The 22,464-nt window shown below is 44.0% G+C and overlaps 1 long non-coding RNA gene across 2 annotated transcripts; it reads left to right on the plus strand.

Annotated features, from left to right (window-relative positions):
* Window positions 1–5,512: 5,512 nt before the first annotated feature.
* Window positions 5,513–22,206, plus strand: LOC140846139 (uncharacterized). Of its 2 annotated transcripts, none has more exons than XR_012125066.1 (2): window positions 5,513–6,795; window positions 17,713–22,206. It is a non-coding gene; the product is annotated as an uncharacterized lncRNA (long non-coding RNA). The 2 variants fall into 2 exon arrangements; XR_012125069.1 differs by having other exon boundaries at window positions 18,581–22,206.
* The last annotated feature ends 258 nt before the right edge of the window (window positions 22,207–22,464 follow it).

Raw genomic sequence — 22,464 nt, forward strand, 5'->3', positions numbered from 1 at the left:
ACTTGATAGTGGAAAACACAGATTCCAGTGTAATAGAGTCATCATGTCTAAGTGTAAAGGGGGTGCTGTGCAGGTGAGCACTTGTTTCCTAGTTGAGTCCCAAGACCGAGCAGAGCATGTATCACAAATCTTACATTTTACATTATGGGAACTGGTTGACCCACCTGTGTACCCTCAGTGGGAATGTCACTGAAGACTTGCATGCCTCTGTGCACAAAGGGTGGAATATGTTAAGCCTTTTCGGTTCACCCCTGCCCTCACCCTCACTCACACATGCGGGAACAGCCAGCTACCATGAGGTCATGTGAGGCCAGGCAGCATGTCCATTCCAACCTTAACATCACTTTGCAGGAGAGGAGGGGGAGGGGAGGAAGAGGGAAGGGCAGCATCACCCCCTCAGCCTGTCCTGCCATGCTTTGTCCTAGCTTTCCGGGGCACAGCCCTGTCTCCATCCCCACAAATCAAAATCACCCTTAGCCTTTGAGGCCAAGCTCAACAAAGGCCTCTTTATTAACGGTAGAGCAGCTAACATTAACTGAGCAGCTTACCAGGTACAAGACGCTGTTCTGTTGGGAAATCAGTGCATGCGGCTTTGGAGTGATGCATTCATTGTTCTATCTGCATTACCAACTGCAGAAATTGAGGTTCAGGGAAGTTGAGCGAATGGCCAGATGTGGGGGAGCCGAGACTGAGATCCAGGCGATGTTACTCCAAAGCCCAGGCTTTTGGCCCTTGTGCTATACTTTTTTGGTGGCAAAACTTGTGGCCTCCAAATTCTCCCTGCTTCCACCTCCAGCTAGATACCATTTATGCTTCTAACAGACTCTCCCAGTGCTTTATCTGTGTTTCTTTTATGGGTCTTACCGGTTTTAACATCCTATTATGGGTATTTACATAAAGTGTTCACTTTTCCTATTAAACTGGGGCATGGAGGCAGAGTCTGTTTCTTATTTCTTGACCTATTTTCTACAGCACCCAATGTACTATGTAGCACCCACATGCAAGAATAAGCAAGATTGTTTCTGGTCAGATCTGCCCCTTCTGGGCATCTGCCCCTTGTTAGAACTTGGTTATCTATACAATCTACCTGTAGGAATTCTTCAGTTCAGATTCCTCAAGAAAAGTGAAGATGTACCTGAGAAAGGTTCAATCATGGTTTTCTCAACAAAACACAGGCAAATGGTACACCAGAGTCCAGCGTATGGTGCCTCACCAGTACTCCCCTGCCCCTGCTGGCCTAGTGTTGGGCAGAAACCATGAGCAAGTGGCCCAGGCTGCTCTCACCACTTCTTGTTCATGGGTCCAACTCGCCAGTCTTGCCCTGCACATCTCACTGGCTCAGTGGCAGACTCCAAGCTGCTCAGATCCCAAGACACCTCTGGTCTCACATTGCTTCAGCTTCACCCTGTAAAGGATCCAGTTGTCATTAACTGGGCTTTGAAGTTCTTCCATTACATAAACTTATCTACTTGGGTTTCAAAATATTCTGGGAAATTCCACTGCTGCTGTTTATTATGCCAAGAATGCCCACTCATCTCTCTTTCTCTCTCTGTCTCCGTTTCTCTCTCTCTGAAGTTGCTTCTCTCTAATCTTGCTTCTTTGGGCTGTGACAAACGAGAAGGAGTCTAAGTTCATATCCTGAACCAGTTTTTCAGTAGAAGAGAGCTGTTTTGAGGATGTACCCCAGTCTGGAATGCCTCCCAAGTTCCACCGTTAAGCACCTTTCTGGAGGCATTACTCAAGATTTTTGTTTTCCTCTTTAACCATTTCATAATCACTAGTTTCTAAGCTATATCAGCACAGTCATTTGTTCATAATTATGCACACATATTTATCAATAAATGAACTGTTAGGGAAAAAAGGAAGAAGGAAAATAGTGTGTCCAGGTCACTAGTATAAACAATGCCACCCTTTCTCCTCAAAGTACAGCCCCAGATAAGACATCCGGTCATAATGCCACCACCATCACCTGTCCTTGGTGACTTAAATAAATTGCAGAGGTGCTTACGCATATCCTGAGGTCAGTCTTTATGTCTGTGCAAAATCCACAGCTGGCCCAGATATTATAGTTAGCCCCCTATTCCCTGCATCAGCACAGAGAATGTTCTAACAAATCTGTAATGCTGTCCCTGTGGCAGGGCCACCCGCCATTCCCCCCCAAAGGAAACGGGCACGGTTCCCTCTGTGTTATACTTGTTGAAAATGCTGGAGAAAATCTCCAAAGCCAGGCTGCTTGAGCCCCTTGAGTGCCAAATTCTTGTCCTTGCCACCATGACCCAAGGGACCTGAGAATCAGGCCCCATGGGCTGAGTTTCTGGCAGAGCTAATCAACCCTGCCTGTCCTGGTGCTCCATTCGCTGAAGACAGAAGTACAGTCTTCCTTTTGCTGAAGCTCAAGAAGACACAGAAAAGTGGCCCAATAGAGCCGGAGCTGACTTGCAATGGCAGCTGGCTGGTGTAGCCACTGGCCCAGGCCCTGCTGACTCACCCAAGCTGCAGTGATCCTCAGGGGCATGGGCAGATACCCCTTCCCTCAGCGCTGCCCTGAACGCTCCTGTGGCGTGGCCCTTATTTCACCAACACAGTCTGAATGCTTCATCCTTGTGGAGCTACCTGCCACCGCCTCACCTGCCTGGTGCAAATTCTAGAATAAGTCACCTCATGGATATAGACCAGGGTCCCTTCTGTGTCCAACACTTGGTGTAGAGGCGCTGGTTCCGTCTCTGCTTCCCTCTGGAGGCCTCCTCCCTTGGGCACCTCTGCCCTTCCATCTAGTTTGGTCAAGGTACCGTCGTCAGGCAAATATTGACAACTTTGCATCTGAAGGGGAAGGAGGCTGGGGTTCAGATCACTTTACTCCAAAAAGACATCTCTGTTTCCAAGGAAACTAGTGTGTGCAACTAGATACATGGGAGGAAGTCTCCACTGGGCTCCAGCTGGGATGCTGAGCTCCACATCTGGGCAGGTTTGGGGGCACTGAAGAGCCTCCCAGCCTTGAGGCCACCCAGAGTACAGTCCCGTGAAAGTTCTCACATCGCCTGGCAACAGAGGGGCAAATCTCACAGTAATTGAGTAAACAGGTTTCCTCCAAGTAGGTTTCTTTTATTTCTATTCATTTCTTTTAATTTAGAAATGTACTTATTATTGATACAGATTTCATAAGTATTTGCAGAAAAATTTTGTTTTGATTTTCTGCCTATGTAGAAGGCTTCTAATGTGTAAAATTCTCTCTCTGAAGAATGAGCAATGCCATCATCTAACACTTAGCACCTGGAGTTAAATGAATGGAAATTTAGATGCCTCTGAACACTTCTCTCTTCTTGGTGGATTGTAACTCACAGGCAGGACCTCGACAGCATTTTTCGTAATGTAGGTATAATGGAGGAGAACAGAACAGACTAGAACATGTGAGTCTTACACTCAGTAAGGCTAAGAACTGTATCACAAAATGTCTGTTCAACTATAAGTTTGCAGAAGTCTGTGTGTGTGTATGTACAGATGCCTGTCTGCATGTGTGCCGGGCTGCAGGGGAAAGCACGTCTCTTCCTGGCTGGCAGGTGGGCAGGGGTTGGCCGTCCCTGCTTGGGGGGCCCCTCACAGCCCCCAGGGGCCACCTCTGTCACCTGTCACGCAGCTGCAGCACTTTCTCCAGCTTCCAGGTGTTTTTTCTTTCCTCAAAGCCAAACCATACATTCTTGACTGGTTGAGCCATGTTTGAAGGTTTTTTTTAATTCTTGCAAGATGGAGAGGAAAGTCAGGAATAGTGATAAGCAGACTGTAGATAAATGATATTTCATCGTTCCCACTTGAATAATCCCTGTTGCTATTTTAAAGCATTGCGCAGTTTAGCATAGTATTTCTGCTGTCTGAATTGCACTCCTGTGCCAGTGCATCATGCACACTTGTGTTCGGTGCGTGGGCCCTCCCTGAGTGGGAGTGCAGGGCCAATCTTGTACAGATAGTCATCTGCCTACATATTCATGGAGACAACTTGATAGTGAGAGCACTTTAAAATGCTTTAAAATGTCGCAGAATGGCAGTTTTAGCTACTGAATTCCCTGCTTTCTGGACTCCCTCATCTGCAGTGGTTTGGTGGCACCAGTGGACAGATCATCAAATGTTTGTTAAATGAGCAAGCAATTAAGCTCCCTCTAAGTGCCAGACACCCAGGCATCTGACTCTGCTTTCAGCTGCAGCCGAAGTGCACAAATGACAGGCTGCTGAGGCCTCCTTAGAGGCCAGCCCTTGTTTCGGTGCCCAGAGCATTTGGAAGGCGCCACACTCAGACATGGCAATTCGTGTCCTTAAGATGGAACTCCGGGTAGAAAACAAGTTAATGAAAAGGAATATGGAGCACGTTTCCAGACCTTCCTGTTGTGCATGGATATTAAAAGATACTTGGTGTACAAGTTACACAGCTTTGTAGTCTCTCATGAGCAGGGCTCCTGGTTGGATGCATGTTGTATTTCTCCACTCGCCTATCTTTGGTTACTCTGTATATATCCCATCTTGGGTTGATGGCAGGACAAACCACCACAGTCCAACAGGTAGAACAGGTCAAGGTGAATCTCCTTGTGACCTGGATTTCTTGTCAAGTCTCCTGATCTGCTTAAAATATGAAGGGAAGACAATACATTTTGAAAGACAATTTCCATACCTCTGCTCATAGAAAAGGACAGAACTCTATTTAGCTGGGGATGGGGGGAGGTGCAGGCTTTATGTCTTGAATGCATCAAAAAAGTACTGTTTGCTTATCTAACACTAAGGATTGACCCAGAAACACCCCCCAGAGCGTATTAGTGTAGGAGGGGCTTCCTTTACAGGGCAAGGTGAGGCAGAAGCCTGGGAGCTTGTGCTCTGGACCAGCCGAGGGACCTTAGCCCAGTCACTGATCTCTCAGAGACACACCTCTGCGTGTGTTAAGTGTGTATCACAAAGCAGCTGTGAGCACACAATGAGATACACCCAGGAAAATGCTCTGAACCCAGAGCACCACTCTTTCTATTGCCTAGTTAATATATAAGCACATAATTTAACATAAAGCTATTCTGCTTTTTCACTCCCTGTAACATGCTTCTCTGTGATTAACAGTGTAGAACTGTGTGCGCAAAACGGCTGGTGGGTTGTCAGTTCCATCACTGCTCATCAGAGACTTCCTAGTACCTGTCACATAGGAACAGCCTGTAAATTAGCTTTTCTAACCTTAGGCACCTATCAATTATTTACCAGCCTGGCTCCTCTTGTACAATATCTTACAGAATTCACTATGGCAACATTGCACCTCATTTCTAAATATTACTCTGTAATTGATACATTAATATTGGGTTTTGGTGGCATTAGATGATTCTATATGTCAGCTGATTTTGAATATTCTTTTCTCTTTTTCTCCTTCCCTTACATCTGAGAAACTTTATGTGAAGGAAGGTTAAGAAACTGAGACTGGCTGTTATTTTCTATTTTTCCATATCAATTGTGAGGTCATACTTCTGATATATCAGTCATTTAGCTTCTGAGAGGAAATATATAAGAATTTATGCTTATAGTTTATGTACTATGTTGTTTGCAAATGAAATACTATGAAATGTGTTTACTGCTCTTTTCAAATGAGTATATTCAAAACTGTACACATTACAGTTACTACTTTTTGCATAAGGAGAGAATTGTGTATGATATCAAGTTTTAGATAGTTTTATATGTAAAGTGTCAGCTATAATACTGTGTCCATAGTGGTCAGAAAAAAATGATATGGGCATAAGAAATTCATCCTTTTTATCATGTGCTTATTTTCTTTTTTTAGCAGGGGTGCAAGCCAAGGAAATAGAACCATGTTCAGGCAGAGGACACATAATGTCATTAAGTGAGTGTCTTGACAGGATAATTGTCCTCTTGGGCAGCTCAATAAAAGAACTGATGGCGCCTGGAGAGAGTCTAGCCAGCTCAGAAAAGATACAGGTTATAATTATAATGTTAATAGCCTTAATAAGCATGTGTGCATTATCTTTTGGGTGGAATAGTGCCCCTTGGTTCACGCTCAGCCGTCACTATGTGCCGAATGACTTCCTCTTTATAGTCATGAAAATTAGATGGTGGATGATTTCTCATGAGGAAAGTAACATTCTCAAAGAGATGTCAGAACAACACAATTAGACATGCTCCATATTTTTCGGTGTGTCTGAATGAGGCCCGAGAGTGCTGCCCGTCAGTAATATTGCTGCCAAGTCACAAAACAGGAGCAGGGAACTGAGGCACCCCACTTTGGGGGACAGTGAAGGAGCTGTAGTAAAGTGCTTTCACAGTCTGAATAGTCAGGTATTGTGGGGAGTGGGCTATGCCCTTCCCCCACTTGCCGATGTGGCGGGAATGGAGAACAAAGAACATTCTGTTTACGCATTCCATGAGCAACTAACTGGAACCCTGCTGAGCCTACCTTTGCCTGGCTACCGCTGACGTCAATACTGTGCTTGATTGTCTATTGGATAATGCTATGTCCTGGAATCATGTAACCCCACTGCATTATATAAACCCTGGACCTTCAATAAAGTTTTGCTGGTGGCTCATGGGAGCATCAGCCCTCCCAGCTCTTTCTGTCTTTCTTTCTTTTCTTCACCCCCCTTCCGCACTTCAGGACCTGCTCGACTCGGCGCAGCTGGACCGCGTCAAGTGGCGCCGGAATAGGGACCTGAAGGAGAGGGAGAAGGTGAGGGCCACCACGAGGCCAATAGAAAAGAGAAAGCCCTGGCCAGGGGAACCAGAGAAGATGCGCGAGAGAAGAAGCGCGCAAGAAACGTGGACGTGGTAAGTGAATTTTTCTGGGAGTCCAATACAGGACAGGCAGGGAGCAAACAGTTATATGTTTGTGGGCTAAAGAGGTTGTTAGCCACCAGAGGAATTAAAGTAGGGAAACCCCAATTAGAAAGATTTTTAGATTTTATTGAGAAAATGTGCCCTTAGTTCCCAGAAGAAGGGACAGTAGACATATAATTGTGGAATGAGGTAGGAAAGGGACTTCAATCTTATTATTCTACCCATGGTCCAAAAAAGGTTCCGGTGGACACATTTGGCCTGTGGACCTTAATTAGAGACTCTTACATGACTTAAGGCAAATTAATGCAGTTCTTAAACCTATGGGACCTTTACAACAAGGCCTCCCTTTTCCAGCTATGATTCCAAAAGACTGGAATATGGCTATCATTGACCTTAAAGATTGCTTTTTCACCTTGCTCCCCATTCAAAGCAGTCCTCTTAGGCCTGCATTACTTCCTCTTGTGTAATGTAAGTAGAGCCTGTAATTAAGCTGAACCCTCATCAACATGTAAATAGCTCTATTCTATTAACTGCTTTTCTTAGAGGCAGTCATCCAGGAGCTAAGCATTTCCTCCTCAGCAGCCCCAGGGAAGCCAAACAAGCTCGTGACTCAGATCAGGGCTCTAGTAGCGAAAAGTCACACAGTCCCTGCATTTATCAGACAGGCAGGGGCCTCTTGAGGAATGACAGTAGCTCAGGCAGAAGAAACTAGGAAAATTAACTGAGAGCAATTCGATCCCTAAACTCTAAAAAGAAGTATCTTCTGCACACAAACCTGGCCCCAGTACAACCTCTCTGATTAGAGAGGCTTGGCCCCTGAAAGAAGTATGCAATATAATGTTATGCAGCTAAATATATTTTGCCACAAGGGAAGAGGATAGTCAAGAGTTCCATGAACTGCTACAATGTGGAGCTAGTTTTCTGAATTCTTTTAGTGAACATCTATTCTACTTATTAAGTTCATCATTGTCTTTGAGAATTGAGAAGTCTTAAACTAAACTCCCTGAGATAGAAGAAATTTATCTTCTGCAATACAGCCTGGCTTTAAATGACTGGAGCTAGAATTGTACTTGCATTTCATTTCCAGCCCCCTGGACACACATGGTCCCTATCAGTTCAGAGCCTTCATCGGCCCTGTTAGTCTGGGGCTGTCTAAACCTTAACCCAGTTATGTAAACTGCTTGCCTTTAGAGTGTATTCTTGAAAACTGAAGTACTTTTCATCAAACTAAGAAGAAAGAAGGCCATTGAGTATTAGAAACTCAAATCTTTATGTCAGTTTGTCTGTGTATATGTATTTGCATGAAGAGTGTTACTAACTATAGTCATTATGTCTCGGTCTGTATGTTTGTGTGTCTAAGTGTGTAAAAAAAATATATTTTCTACCTCCGGAGGGTATTAATAAAATTGATTTAAAAAACAAGCGCTTGTGAAAATTGGACATTCTAAAACTTCCAGAAAATCTAATTAAAAAATATTATGCATTAATGCTAATTTAAGCCTAACTGAAATGGACATGTCTTTGTAGTTATTAGCTGCCAAAGTTTACTTAAAGTCATTTAAGTTGATGTTACCTATTAAATATTCCAAGAAAATACTTAAAGAAAGGCTTGACTTTGATTTGTGGTGAAAGTTTTATAAGTAATTTAGCATGGTTGCTAAAAATAAGTAAACAAGTGTAGCAAATAAACTTTTTAATAATAATACTGTATTAATCTATAACAATGTATATATCTGCAAACAGCCTGAGAATTTTTGTGGTAACCAAAATTCTTAAAGTTTGCTAGGTTATATAGACATATTTTGTACTTAATGAGAAATTGTGCTGTAAGGCACATTTCCAAAAATGATAAAATATGTTCATAGATGTATCAATCTGAAGAATGCTGGTGTAACAGTTTACAGTGGCCTGTTTTTCAGTGTTCACTTGAAGGTTAAGTTACCAAATGGTTTTAGTTCTAATGAAAACTACTTAATATAATAAGGAAAATATTTTGGTATGTTAATGATGTGTGTTTTAATAAGAGAAAGTATAAAGAATGGAAATTCATTTTGTTGAGAGTAAAAGAAGGTTAATTGTTCTAAAATACAGCTATTTATTTAAAGGGAGACAGAGAGACAGAGACCGAGAGAGCAGTGTGGTGCCTTTTATTGTGGCAGATCAGCTCAGCCTGTTGCTTTGGGGGAGGGTCGGGATGTTTAGAGATAAGGCGGGATAAACCCAGTCAAGCCCCAGGCAAGCCCAGGCATAGTTCTCACCGGCTTGTGTGCTTGGGACCATAGGGCAAATGAAGAATAAATTACTATATTCTTACAGATATAATCATGCTGTGTGAAATTAAAGCAAGTGAGTATTAATATCGAGAACACAGCAAAATTGGACTTTTGTTTTCAGTTGGAAAGACAAAGTATTCTTTAACTGTTAGTCTCTTAATATTGAAAGATTGCAAAGGGTTCTCTTATTGTTTTATTAAAACAGTTTCTTATGCTTAAAGTCTTAATGAATTGTCTGAGTACTTAAGAAAATAAGATCTTAAAATTAAAAAGACTAAGCTAAGTGTTAACAACTATGTAACCTGCATTTGCTTTTAAACTTTCTTATTATCATTCCAGTTAAATAATAAGTGTTAATAACTATAATTCTATTTAGGCAAGTGCCTTGAAAACTTTTGACGGCTTCCCAAAACCAAAATTTAAAAAGGTATTTTTACCTCTCAATTAACTCTGATATTTTCCAGAGGGCCCCTGGAACATATCAGTAGAATTTCTTCTCATTAAAGAAAATATTTGAGTAATTTGGCTTATTTACCTGGTATATACCCACCTAAAAAGTGCTGTCAAAAAGAATAATGCTCGATTTTATTACTGAGTGTTTTATGTTACATAAATATCCAAACTTCCATATATCAACTATCTTACAGTAAGTTCTCATCAAATCTTTAACCATTGTCATTTGTAAATCTTTTCTTGTTTATAATCACTGTTTAATTACTACTAAACTAGTGAAGAACTTGATTTCAGCAAATTGAGTACTGGTTACTTAGGATTGAGCAAACTAAGGAAAAATGATTTTGTAGCTTCTTGTTTCAAGTGTTGCTGAAAAAATGTTTTAAGCTTTATCTCTTAAGCTGACTGACAACGCTCCAGTTTACCTCCCCTCTGTGTTCATAACACAGGCATTTCATACAATTCTACAAGTCAAGCTCTCATTGAATATTGTCACCTTATTCTTAAACATTATTTATTAATACAAAGAGGGGGGATTACTCCCCGATATGATAAAATTAGTTGCAAGTTGGTGATTGGTGCATGCTTTACATATCCTGTTGGATTCTCCCTGAGGAGGACGCCGCCCCAATTCACTCACGAAAGGCGTCTCTTGATGCAACAAGCAAGAGGAATTTATTCAGGAACCAGCTAGCTGGGGTCCAAGCATCAGCCCGACACAGTGGGTCTCAACTAGGACCCTGAGCACACAAAGCCAGAAGGTTTTATAGCATTTTCAAAGGGGGCAATATTTTCCACAATCACAATACAGTGTTTTTTCATAGACACATAAATCTTTGACTGGGGCCACATCCTGGGGTCTGGTTAGATAAGATTACCTTCGGAATGTTTAGGGTGGTTCTAGCAAGATAACCTTGGTGTGTATGATTAACTGATTTGAGGTCAGCTAACTAAAGGTCACTACATTTAACACTGGCTGACTAACTTATTTTTCAAGATTCTAATAATTTTCCTCCTTCTAGGTTAGGGGGTGGTATTTAAGCCTTTAAGATGGCTGTACTTATGCTAACTTTTGATTTTTCAGATCCTACATTTCCCCACTTCTCTTTAGGGGCATTCCAATCATGGAATGTTTGTATCTTCTTGTGGGGTGAGTGAATGATATTGTTGCCTCAACATCAGTACATGAACAGCACTCACTCTTTCTCTAACAAAAGTTATCAGCCGATTTAATATGCAGGGTCCTAAAGTGAGGAGCAACACAAGGATGAGTAAGGGCCCAGCCAGAGTGGATATCAGGGTTGTAAACCACGGGGATCTAGTGAACCAAGATTCAAATAGCCCTTGGCCGGTTTCCCGTTCTTTCTTTCTCTGGTCTAGCCTTTCCCTAAGCTTTGACATTGAATCTCTTACTATTCCAGAATGATCTGCATAAAAGCAGCATTCTTCTTTTAAAGCTGCACACAGTCCTCCTTCTTTCAGGAACAGCAGATCCAGCCCTCGTCTATTCTGCAAGACTACCTCAGAGAGGGAAGTCAGAGATTCTTCAAGTTTTGTAATGGGTTGCTCTATGGTCTTTAGGTCTTCATCAATAGCTGTCCTTAGTCCTTAATAATGTTGGTTCCCTTGGACAATAGCGGCTGCCACTGTTCCCACTCCGGCTGTGACTCCTATCCCTAACAACACGGCTAAGGTCAGTGAGACCGGCTCTCTCTTATATCTATGCCTAGGTTCAAATTCAGCTACGAATGAGAGATCATCATGATACATCAACCTGGGCACCAGCTGAACCATGATACAGAAATCGTGGGAGGAGTTGAAGGCAGAAGTAGAGACACATGGGGTCACTCCAGTATTACAAGCCCACCATCCCTCGGGAGGAGGGACTAGATACTCACTTTCACCTGAGGAGGTTACAGCTATGGTTTCATTACACAAAGCTTTATGGGTGGGGGGGACTGTACCTAAACATCTTCCTCTTCCAGTCACTTCAGACAGAGTTAGTTTCCTATGGCTCCCCCAGCTACAGATCTCGTGACGGGTCGTCCTGTTAAAACTGCCCAACAATCCTAATCCTTCATAATAAGGCGGCCCAGAAGAGAAACACAACCAACAGGATTCAGTAGTTTTAGGATTGGTGGTGTTTAAGGCCTGAAAAGCCCCTTCAAGGAGGTTGAGAAGGCGTTGTCCTGTGCTAGGAAAAGGGGTAACTTGGCCAAGAGTGGAGACAGAGGGAGTGGTGGTAGAGTCCACAGGTGGGGCTAGGGCCTGCTCGGGGGCTGGGGCTGGGAGACGCGGCCGATCCCGCAGGACAGCGTTGGGTCCCACTGGGATAGCTGGGAGAGTCTCTACCTTAAGCCTGAGCATGAACAAGACTCCATTATCATAGCCACTCTGGTAGAGTCTTAGTCCCCATGTAAGCCCTTTTTCCCAGTTTGTTGCCCTTTTTCCTGCATCTGTGAAGGAGATGTCAATAAGATTGCAGGTGAGATTAGTCCTGCATTGGGCACGAGTGGCACCCCATTGGATTTTTATGAGGCCTGGAGGAGGTCTCCCTGCACTTCCTGTCAGCCCATGGCATGTCCCTGTCTGCTCACAACTCCAATTTTTACAAAAAAAATCTGTCTGCCCACCACACTGAGACCTCGGCATCGGTTGAGGAGGCCGGGCATACATAAAAGCAGGTACTTTGGATCTCTTTCATAGTCCCAGGGCCCCAATGCACTGTATAATCCCGAGTGCCACATCCGGGTACCCCAACTTTATCTTCGTACCAGGGGTCTTGTTTGAAAAGAGTGCATATATCTTCAGTGAGGGTAGGCCACCAGGTTCCCTTAGGGTGTTGTCCTGTTAACTGGACTACTACTTGGCGGGAAGCTGGGTTAATGATTTGCCATGTCAGTAACTGGGTTCATGAGGGTTAGGGTTCTGGTGGGTTGGAGGTAGCAGGAACATCAGAATCACTAATAACATAGTTCTTTCTACACAAGCGAAGCTTAAGGGGGTTATCAGTCCGAGTTACTCGCCAGTCTGGGTCCGGTGGGGGTGCCTTCTTTAGATGTGAAGCGTGTATCCAGGAGGAGACGCCGTCCACTTTCACGGCTGTGGGAGTAGTCAGGAGGACGATGAAAGGTCCCTTCCACCGCGGCTCGAGGTTTCCTGTCTGGTGTCTTCTCACGTAGACAGGGTCTCCCACCTGGAACTGGTGAGGTACTGAGAGGTCCTCTGGCCAATAGGCTTCCTTAATGGAGGTCCACACCTCTTTCTGCACAGCCTCCAAGGCTTGTAACCTTTCAAGCAAAAACTTATTAGTTGCACACTTGGGGAATGTATGAAGATGTGCTGATTGGAGCGGGGCCGGGGCCCCAAACATTATTTCAAAGGGCGTTAGTCCAAAGCGGCCGGGAGTGTTCCTGACTAAACAGGGCGAAGGGAAGGAGGACTAACCAATCACATAAGCCAGTCTCTATGGACAATTTTAGTCAAGGTCTCTTTTAGAGTTCTGTTCATCCTTTCTACCTGTCCTGAGCTCTGGGGCCTGTATGCACAATGCAATTTCCAATCTGTCCCCAGGATCTTGGCCAGTCCATGACTTACCTGGGCAACAAAGGCAGGGCCGTTGTCGGAGCCAATTACCTTTGGGATCCCAAACCTGGGAAATATTTCTTCAAGGATCTTTTTAGACACCATCTGAGCTGTCTCAGTTTTGGTGGGGAACGCCTCTGTCCATCCTGAAAATGTGTCTAGGAAAACTAGAAGGTACTTATATCCATACTTAGCAGGCTTAATTTCAGTGAAGTCAACTTCCCAATAAGCTCCTGGGCGATCTCCTCGAAGTCTTTTCCCGGATATTGCTTGATTTTTGCTCACGTTTACTAATTGACAGGGAACACAATTTTTTACAACCTCGTCAGCCAATTTTCCTAATCCAATAACATGATAAGGGGAGTCTCGAACCAAGGTCTTTAGGTTTTTTGCTCCCAAATGTGTCAATTGATGTAATTGCCTTAAGTATTCTTCTGCCTCTCTCTGGGGAAGGACAACTTTCCCTTTTTCAGACTTGTATATCTCTTGGGGCAATTAATTTTTGAACCCTAATTTGTTTATACAAGCGAGATCTTCAGGTGTATACTGGAAGCTCTTATTGTGGGTGGCTTCCGGATACACTTGGAGGGGTAAAATGCTCATTCCCTGAGCTGCTTGCTTTGCGGCTTGGTCCGCCCTCCAGTTTCCTCGAGCTATTGGAGAGTCATCTTTCTGATGTCCAGGGCAATGTATTATCGCTACTTCCTTAGGCCTATGGATGGCTTCTAACAAATCTAAAATTTCTTGTTTGTTTTTAACATCTTTCCTGGCAGAAGTTAACAGCCCTCTCTGTCTATAAATAGCCCCGTGTATATGAGCGGTGGCAAAAGCGTATTGGCTGTCAGTGTAGACGTTAAGTCTCTTACCTTCTGCCATCCTTAGAGCCTGAGTCAGGGCGATGAGTTCTGCTCACTGTGCAGAAGTGCCCGTTGGGAGTCCGCTGGCCCACACGATCCGGTCATCATCTACTACTGCAGCTCCAGCCATTCTCTTACCATCCATGATGTAACTGCTCCCGTCTGTATACCAAGTCAGGAGTCCCGGTACTCCTAAGGGCTGATCTTGTAAATCCCGGTGGGTCCCTGTCTCCTCAGCCAGGATTTCCTGGCAGGTATGGAGCACTTCCTTCCCCGAATCAGGGAGCAGAGTGGCCGGGTTTAGGATGGCAGGGGGGGCAAACTCTACACGATCACGATTCAGGAGTAAGGTTTGGTAGTGAGTCATTCTGGCATTCGACATCCATCTCTCGGGTGGCTGCCGGATTACACTTTCCAATGCATGTGGAGCAACCACAGTGAGTTTCTGTCCCAGTGTCAGTTTGTCAGAATCTTTAACGAAGAGGGCCACAGCCACCACTACTCTCAAACAGGCAGGCCATCCACTACTCACTGGGTCCAATTTTTTTGACAAATAGGCGACAGGTCTCTTCCAAGGTCCCCATTGTTGGGTCAACACTCCCCGAGCCACTCCGCTCCGTTCATCCACAAAAAGGATGAACAGCTTAGTCACATCTGGCAAGGCCAGAGCGGGTGCCGACAGGAGGGCCTTCTTGATATCATCAAAGGCCTGCTGTTGTTCAGGTCCCCAAACAAACGGGGCTGCCCCTTTGGTTTGGGGATACAGGGGGGCGGCTAAGGTGGCATATCCAGGTATCCATAATCTACAAAACCCTGCCGTCCCTAGAAACTCGCGAACTTGGCGCGGAGTAGTAGGAACCGGGATCTGTGTCACAGTCTGCTTTCGGGCTTCAGTAAGCCACCTTTTCCCCTCTCTCAGGGAATATCCCAAATAAGTCACTTGTTGTTGGCAGATCTGTGCCTTCTTGGCAGATGCCCTATACCTCAATTTAGCAAGTTCAGTCAAAAGGGCTCCAGTGGCCTCTTGGCAGGCTTCCTGAGTAGGGGCTGCTATCAGTAAGTCATCAACATATTGTAATAAAGTTACCTGTGGGTTGGAGGCTCGGTAAAAGGCCAAGTCCTGATGTAAAGCCTCGTCGAAGAGGGTGGGTGAATTCTTGAATCCTTGTGGCAAGCGAGTCCAGGTCAATTGTCCAGTAGTTCCTGTGGAGGGGTCTTTCCATTCAAAAGCAAACAGCGGTTGGCTACTCTGGTGCAGGCGCAAACAAAAGAAGGCGTCTTTTAAATCTAAGACTGTATACCAGGTGTTTTCCGGGGCCAGAGAGCTTAACAGGTTATAAGGGTTCGGCACAGTGGGATGAATGTCCTGTATCCTCTTATTAACTTCTCTTAAATCTTGTACTGGTCGATAATATCCTGTTCCCGCTTTCTTTACAGGCAGCAAGGGAGTGTTCCATGGGGATTTACATTTTACTAATATCCCCTGCTCTATGAGCCTCTGGATATGGGGCCTAATTCCATCTCTGGATTCTTTACTCATTGGATATTGTCTTACAGTTACTGGTAAGGCTGAGGCTTTCAATTCTATGACCACCGGGGGCTGGTTTACAGCAAGCCCCATACCCGCCGTCTCCGCCCAGGCCCCTGGAAACTGGTTAAGCCACTCCTTACTAACTTGGGAGGGTCCTGATTCCTTAAAAAGGCGGTACTCATCTTCTAATCTTATGGACAGAATACTTAGGCCCAAAGGTTTTTCTCTCGATCAGTTACTCGGGTATCTTCAGCCTGAAAGGATATTTGGGCCCCGACTTTGGTCAAGATGTCTCTTCCTAACAAGGGTGTGGGGCATTCCGGTATGACAAGGAATGAGTGGTTTACTTGTCCCACTCCTAAGTCCACTGTTCTTTGGGTAGTCCATGCATATTGTTTCTGGCCCGTGGCCCCGAACACCCAAGACTTTTTGCCAGAAAGAGGGCCTCTAGCTTGGGTCAGTATGGAATGTTGAGCACCGGTATCCACCAGAAACTCAACGGGTTGCCCCTCCACCTTCAGGGTTACCCTAGGCTCGGGGAGGGGCTCTGAGCCCCGTCTTCCCTAATCCTCATCTTCCAGCAGAGACAACACCTTCTTCGGAGGTCCCCGCAGTGGTTTCTTAGGGCATTCTTTCACCCAATGCCCCTTTTCCTTGCAGTACGCACACTGATCTTTATCCAAAGGAGGTCGGTTGCCCAGGGACCCTGCCTTACTAGTTCTACCACTAGAGGGCAGGCGTCCCTTACTTTCTACTACTGTGGCCAAGATCTTTGTTAAATTTCTCTCATGCTTCCTGTCCCTCTTTTCCTCTTTACTTTCGCTTTCCTTTTCCTTCCTTAATTCCTTCTCTTCCTCAGTCTCTCTCTTATGATAAACTTTCTCAGCTTCTTTCACCAAGTCCCTCAGCGACAAATCCTGTAAGCCTTCTAGTCTCTGAAGCTTTTTTCTAATATCAGGTGCTGATTGCCCAATAAAGGCAAGAGTCACTGAAGCACTGTGCTCCTCAGAAGTGGGGTCAAAAGGAGTATACCGCCTGAAGGCTTCTATCAGGCGTTCTAAGAACACTGCGGGTGCCTCAGCGGCTCCCTGACTAACCTCTCTTACCTTAGCCAAATTGGTGGGGCGCCTTGCTGCCCCGCGAAGACCTGCCACCAGAGCCTGGCGATAGATGGTTAGTCGCTCCCTACCTTCTGGAGAATTAAAGTCCCAATTGGGTCTGGTCAGCGGGAACCCCCTTTCTATATCAATAGGGAGTTGCGATGGTTGTCCGTCAGTCCCAGGCACGTTTTTTCGCACCTCCAGGAGGATCCTTTCTCTTTCTTCCGTGGTGAAGAGTACCTGTAAGAGCTGCTGACAATCATCCCAAGTGGGCTGGTGAGAGAACATCAGGGACTCTATCAGTCCCGTTAGTCTCTGCGGTTCCTCCGAAAAAGGAGGGTGGTTAGCTTTCCAATTGTATAAATCAGCAGAGGAGAATGGCCAATATTGCAGAGGTTGGAAAGGCGGGTCCCCCTCTTCCCCAAGGATGGGAACTCCATAAGACCGGAGAGGAAAAATACCCAGTGGGTCCAAGGGGGCCCCTCGGTGGCACCGAGGTCCCTGGGCAGGACCCGGAGCCGGCCCCACTGCCTCAGCACCAGGGGCTGGTGGTTCCGGGGGTGCCGGGGCCGGGGGCGCCGTAGGGGAAGGAGGATAGGGAGGGGGATCATCAACCATAAGCAAATCTTGACAGTCAGGGTGAACTTTAGTAGTTTCTTTTTCCTTGCTCTGGGGTCGGGTCTGGGCAGCTAAAACTCGAGGGCCCGTTTTCTTCTGCACCCAGGGCTTTACCCAGGGCGGTGGGTTTTTCACCAACTCCTGCCAGACTACAATATAGGGTTGCTGATCCGGGTGTCCTTGAGGCGAGTCCTGGAAGACAATGGCTTTTACTGCTAATAAAGTGGGGAGATCAAAAGTCCCCTCCGAGGGCCACCGAACATTGAAGGTGGGCCATTCGGAGGTACAGAAAGTCTGCCATGGTCCCTTTTTTACTTCTACTGACAAGTTATGCGCTCTCGCTCTGACTTCCGTCCAATGATCTAACGTCAGGGTAAGGGGGGTCATCACTGTCTGTCCCATTGTCAGTATAACAATAATCAGGCACGTAAAAGACACAGAAAACAAAGACACACACAAATTAGACACACAGCGGCCGCTTTTTTTCTCAGATTTTCAAACAGAAACCGAAAGGAATTGGAGGGTTGATACTCCTGGCGCCCAAAAATCAACCCTATCTCATCAGGTTTACTTTGCCGGAAAAACAGACGAGAGGCTACCAGGTGTCCCTGGCCCTCCAACCTCCCCAAGGTGTCCCCCAGGGTTGCAGCCTGCGGTGCTCCAAGTACGTCTACCGACTGCAGTCTCGACCCCTTTACGGGATTGGGACAGCTGCCAGACAATGGGTACCCTTTCAGAATTCTGACCGGTCTCACTGAAAAACAGAAAACAGAACACAGACAACCCAAGGCACCACTAACCTTACCTCTTCCTCCAAGAACCGCTTTGGGAGTGAAGCGGGGTGAGCACACGATCCCGGAGGAGCCCCCAAATGTTGGATTCTCCCTGAGGAGGACGCGGCCCCAATTCACTCACGAAAGGTGTCTCTTGATGCAACAAGCAAGAGGAATTTATTCAGGAACCAGCTAGCTGGGGTCCAAGCATCAGCCCAACACAGCGGGTCTCAACAAGGACCCTGAGCACACAAAGCCAGAAGGTTTTATAGCATTTTCAAAGGGGGCAATATTTTCCACAATCACAATACAGTGTTTTTTCATAGACACATAAATCTTTGGCTGGGGCCACATCCTGGGGTCTGGTTAGATAAGATTACCTTCGGAATGTTTAGGGTGGTTCTAGCAAGATAAGCTTGGTGTGTATGATTAACTGATTTGAGGTCAGCTAACTAATGGTCACTACATTTAACACTGGCTGACTAACTTGTTTTTCAAGATTCTAATAATTTTCCTCCTTCTAGGTTAGGGGGTGGTATTTAAGCCTTTAAGATGGCTGTACTTATGCTAACTTTTGATTTTTCAGATCCTACAATCCTTAATTTTGATCTTCTGGAGGGTGATAGACGGTCAGTGGTAGAGGTATATTTTTCTGGTAATATTTCCTTTTCTGAAACAACAACAGTTCCTGTGTAGTAGTCTCCAAGATTTCTTCACTATGGCATAAAGATCATATTAAGGTGTAGGGCAAGGGGTTTGCTTGTGTTCATACAGAGGATCAATGCTTGATCTGGCCACCCAGAAAATGAATTCAGATACGATATGAAGGAGAACTTCCAACATCAACATCCTCTGGAGGAGTCATTCCAGAAAGTGACCATCAAAAAACCTCAACAAAAGTCTTCATGTCAAACACGGAAAACTGAAGCCCACTAAATAATAGTATTTTTTTTCCAATAATGGCACTTATGTATGTACATACTACAGAAGAAATGTATAGACACATGATAGAGGAAGACTTAGATAGAATGATATTGCTGATTGGTCTGTTATAAATGGTGATCATTATGATATTTATAAAGCAGTTTTGTCCCGAGGAGATATTGGCAGTTATACTTGTGAAAAGTTTCAAAAAAGAACTCCTGTCATATTGTATAAGAGTAATTAGGTGTATTTAATTATATCACTCATTCCAGAAAATAATTTTTCCTCACCCAACTTGTAGATACAACAACTCATGAGCCAAAAGTTGCACAAGTTATCTTTTTGTGTAGCAAGAAATTCCTCTATCAGTGAACTGTTGAAGAAGAATTTAATAGGCATAAGACTTTCTCCTATGGTGTTTACTAATATCTCAGGCATAAAAATCACTCTTCCCCCTAAAGTGCTTGCTCCTGACGCCCAATTAAATTTACCTATTAATATTACTATAATTACTGATTGTGTATGTATTAATTGTACTCATGTAGCCTCTTACTGCAATTGTGCAATCATTGTAAAATGGTCTTCTAGATATAGACTTCCAAATAGTTGGGTATTTTTGTGTGATAATGAAACATATTAAGCCCTTTCTCCACACTGTCAAGGTGTTGGTAGTGTAAGATGCATTCTTCCTGCTCTAATAGACCACCTGAATATAAGCACAAGAGACTTCTCCGAGTTCTGCTATCTGACTGTGATGAAAACTTGAAACTTTGAGGTCCTGTCACTGTTGCAGTTGCAGCTGCATTCCTCCTGTCAGTTCCTAGACTTGTCATTGGAATGCAGAAAGAGGTATCTAAGCTGGCCTGTGCATATAGCAAAACAACAAACTTGACTGCTTCTGTATTATCTGAACTCAACCAAAAACAGAGAATTGTGAGCTGCAGTGCTTCAGAATCACGCTGCTGTGGACTGTCTGATGTTAAAAGAGCATGTAAGATGTGATCAGTTTCCAAGAATGTGCTGTTTCAATTTTTCAAACTACTCAAAATCAATTAGATGATATCCCTCATATTGTCAATAAGTTTTTACAAATGCCTAAGCTATTTAACTAGTTTTTTAGTTTCATTAGTGATAAGTAGTAATTGTAAGTCTGCCTTTGTTATGTATCTGTATTCCTATTCTGTTAATGTATGTAAGCAATTTATATATATATTCAAGTTATGTCTGTCAACATGTTCGATGTCAGCCATGTAATGCATATTTCCCACAAAACTAAGATACCATATAATCCACAAAGCAAAGCACTATAAAATGTGCCCATGGCACCCTTAAAGCTCATGTGGAAAAAACAAAAAAGGGGGAGTTATACCCCCGGCCACCACAGAACTATTTAATCATATCTTATTTACAGCCAAAACTGCATCTGATATATGAAATCACATAAAAGACGTGTTCAGGGACCCCCTGAATAGTCTCTGGCATGCTGTCGCACCTCTCTTAACCCTAAGCATTTTATGGCTTTTGTTGCTGTTACTAGGGCCTTGTGTCCTTTGCAGCATGTGGAAACTCATCCAGCAAGCCTTAAGAGACCTGCATTATTTGAAATTGCAGATGGCCCCCCAACTTGTAAATAATAAGTTCTAAAGTCTTGCCTCATTTTCTATTATCATTATGTGCAGCCATTGTGTGTATGTTTCTCATTGTGTTCATTATGTGCAGCCATTGTGTGTATGTTTCCTAAAAATGAGTTCAAAAGCATTTCTGCACCTTGGTGCAGAGCTACATATGTCTCAGCTGAAAAGTCACCCCCCGATGCCGGATATTGAGAAGGGGTCAGTATAGTCAATGACGGTAAGTGTCTTGGAGACCTCTGGCAACCTAAGACAGGGGCCTTATGATGGAATGTGGGTACCAATGATGGGTAAGTCCAGATGAGTCATCCAGGAATACCTAAGACAGGCACTGTCACCCTCTTATAAAATAAAAAAGGGGGAGATGTGGGGAGCGGGCTATGCCCTTCCCCCACTTGCCGATGTGGTGGGAATGGAGAACAAAACATTGTGTTTACACATTCCATGAGCAACTAACTGGAACCCTGCTGAGCCTACCTTTGCCTGGCTACCGCTGACGTCAATACTGTGCTTGATTGTCTATTGGATAATGCTATGTCCTGGAATCATGTAACCCCACTGCATTATATAAACTCTGGACCTTCAATAAAGTTTTGCTGGCGATGCACAGGAGCGTCAGCCCTCCCAGATCTTTCTATCTTTCTTTGCCCCCCTTCCGCAGTACAGGACCTGCTCAGCTCGGCGCAGCTGGACCGCATCAAGGTATTAAAATTAGCGACATTTTAAGAAACGTTAAAGTACAAGTAAATCAAGGAATCAAGGAAGCAATTTAGTGATACTGCAGTTAAATGTTGTGGAACATTTTGCTCATATTCTGACCTCTTGAGAATAGCACCTATATTCTAAAGCATATTCAGCACCCTGTTATGATGTTCCAGGATATTTTCACTCCACTACACTCATGAAAGATTAGATTGCATTCAGTTAAATAGTCTGAAACATTTCTACTTTTATTAAGATTTCATTTTATAGGACAGTTGTAGGTTCACAGGAAAACTGAGAAAAAGGTCCAGAAATTTCCCATTTACCCCTCATTACCCCCCAGCCCCACGTAGCCTCCTCCATTGTCAACATTCCCATTTTCTACTTATTTTCATGAATGACGTTATTTTTGACAGTATTAAGCTATCCAGATCTTTCCAATTTGGGGTAAGCTTTTCATGTTAAGAAATATCCGTTCAATAATTTTTTTTCGCATCGGTTGTAAGCTAAGCACTGTGTTAAGGCTAAGGATATTGAGATCAGTATTCAGCATAGTGCTTGCTACATAGAAGACTCGTAAAACCTAGTGAACGATTGCATATAAGATGAATAAAATGCATCCTTGAGAAGCTGCAGTAACTCATAATCTAATAGCTGTCTTAGGAGATGGAGGAGAAAGACATAAGAATTTAAAAATCAGAGTGGAGTTAATAGTTAAAATACACACCAAAATACTATAAAAGTGAGTGGCAAATGAAAACATCTCCAGAAGATACTGAAGTTAAGAGATACCACATTTTATTTACATGTATAAATGTTTGCTTCAAGGGGCACTCAAAGTTATAGCAAATATATTTGTGTGAAAACTTTAATGATTTAACCCCTAAGCTTGTATAACCTTTATGTGTACAAAGTAAGCTTCTTACCATATGAAATTACATTTAATAGGACATGGCATTGTGCTTAAGTTCTCATCTTTATCATTCTTGTCATATTTTACTACAGATATTCAAAAGGTCAGATAACTCATAGGGTGGTTCATTTGAGATTAAGTCATGATAGGCATCTTTAGGGGGTTTTTGGAAATTCTTAGGATCTCATGATGGCCTGTTTGAGAAATTCACTGATCCAGATTGTATTTTTTGCCCTCATTCTCATTTCTAATTGCTCTGAAGCAGGCATACAGATCAGCACTCGAGTGTCGGGGGAGGAC

The sequence above is a fragment of the Manis javanica genome, chromosome 1 (assembly GCF_040802235.1).
Source record: "Manis javanica isolate MJ-LG chromosome 1, MJ_LKY, whole genome shotgun sequence".
Taxonomy (NCBI): domain Eukaryota; kingdom Metazoa; phylum Chordata; class Mammalia; order Pholidota; family Manidae; genus Manis; species Manis javanica.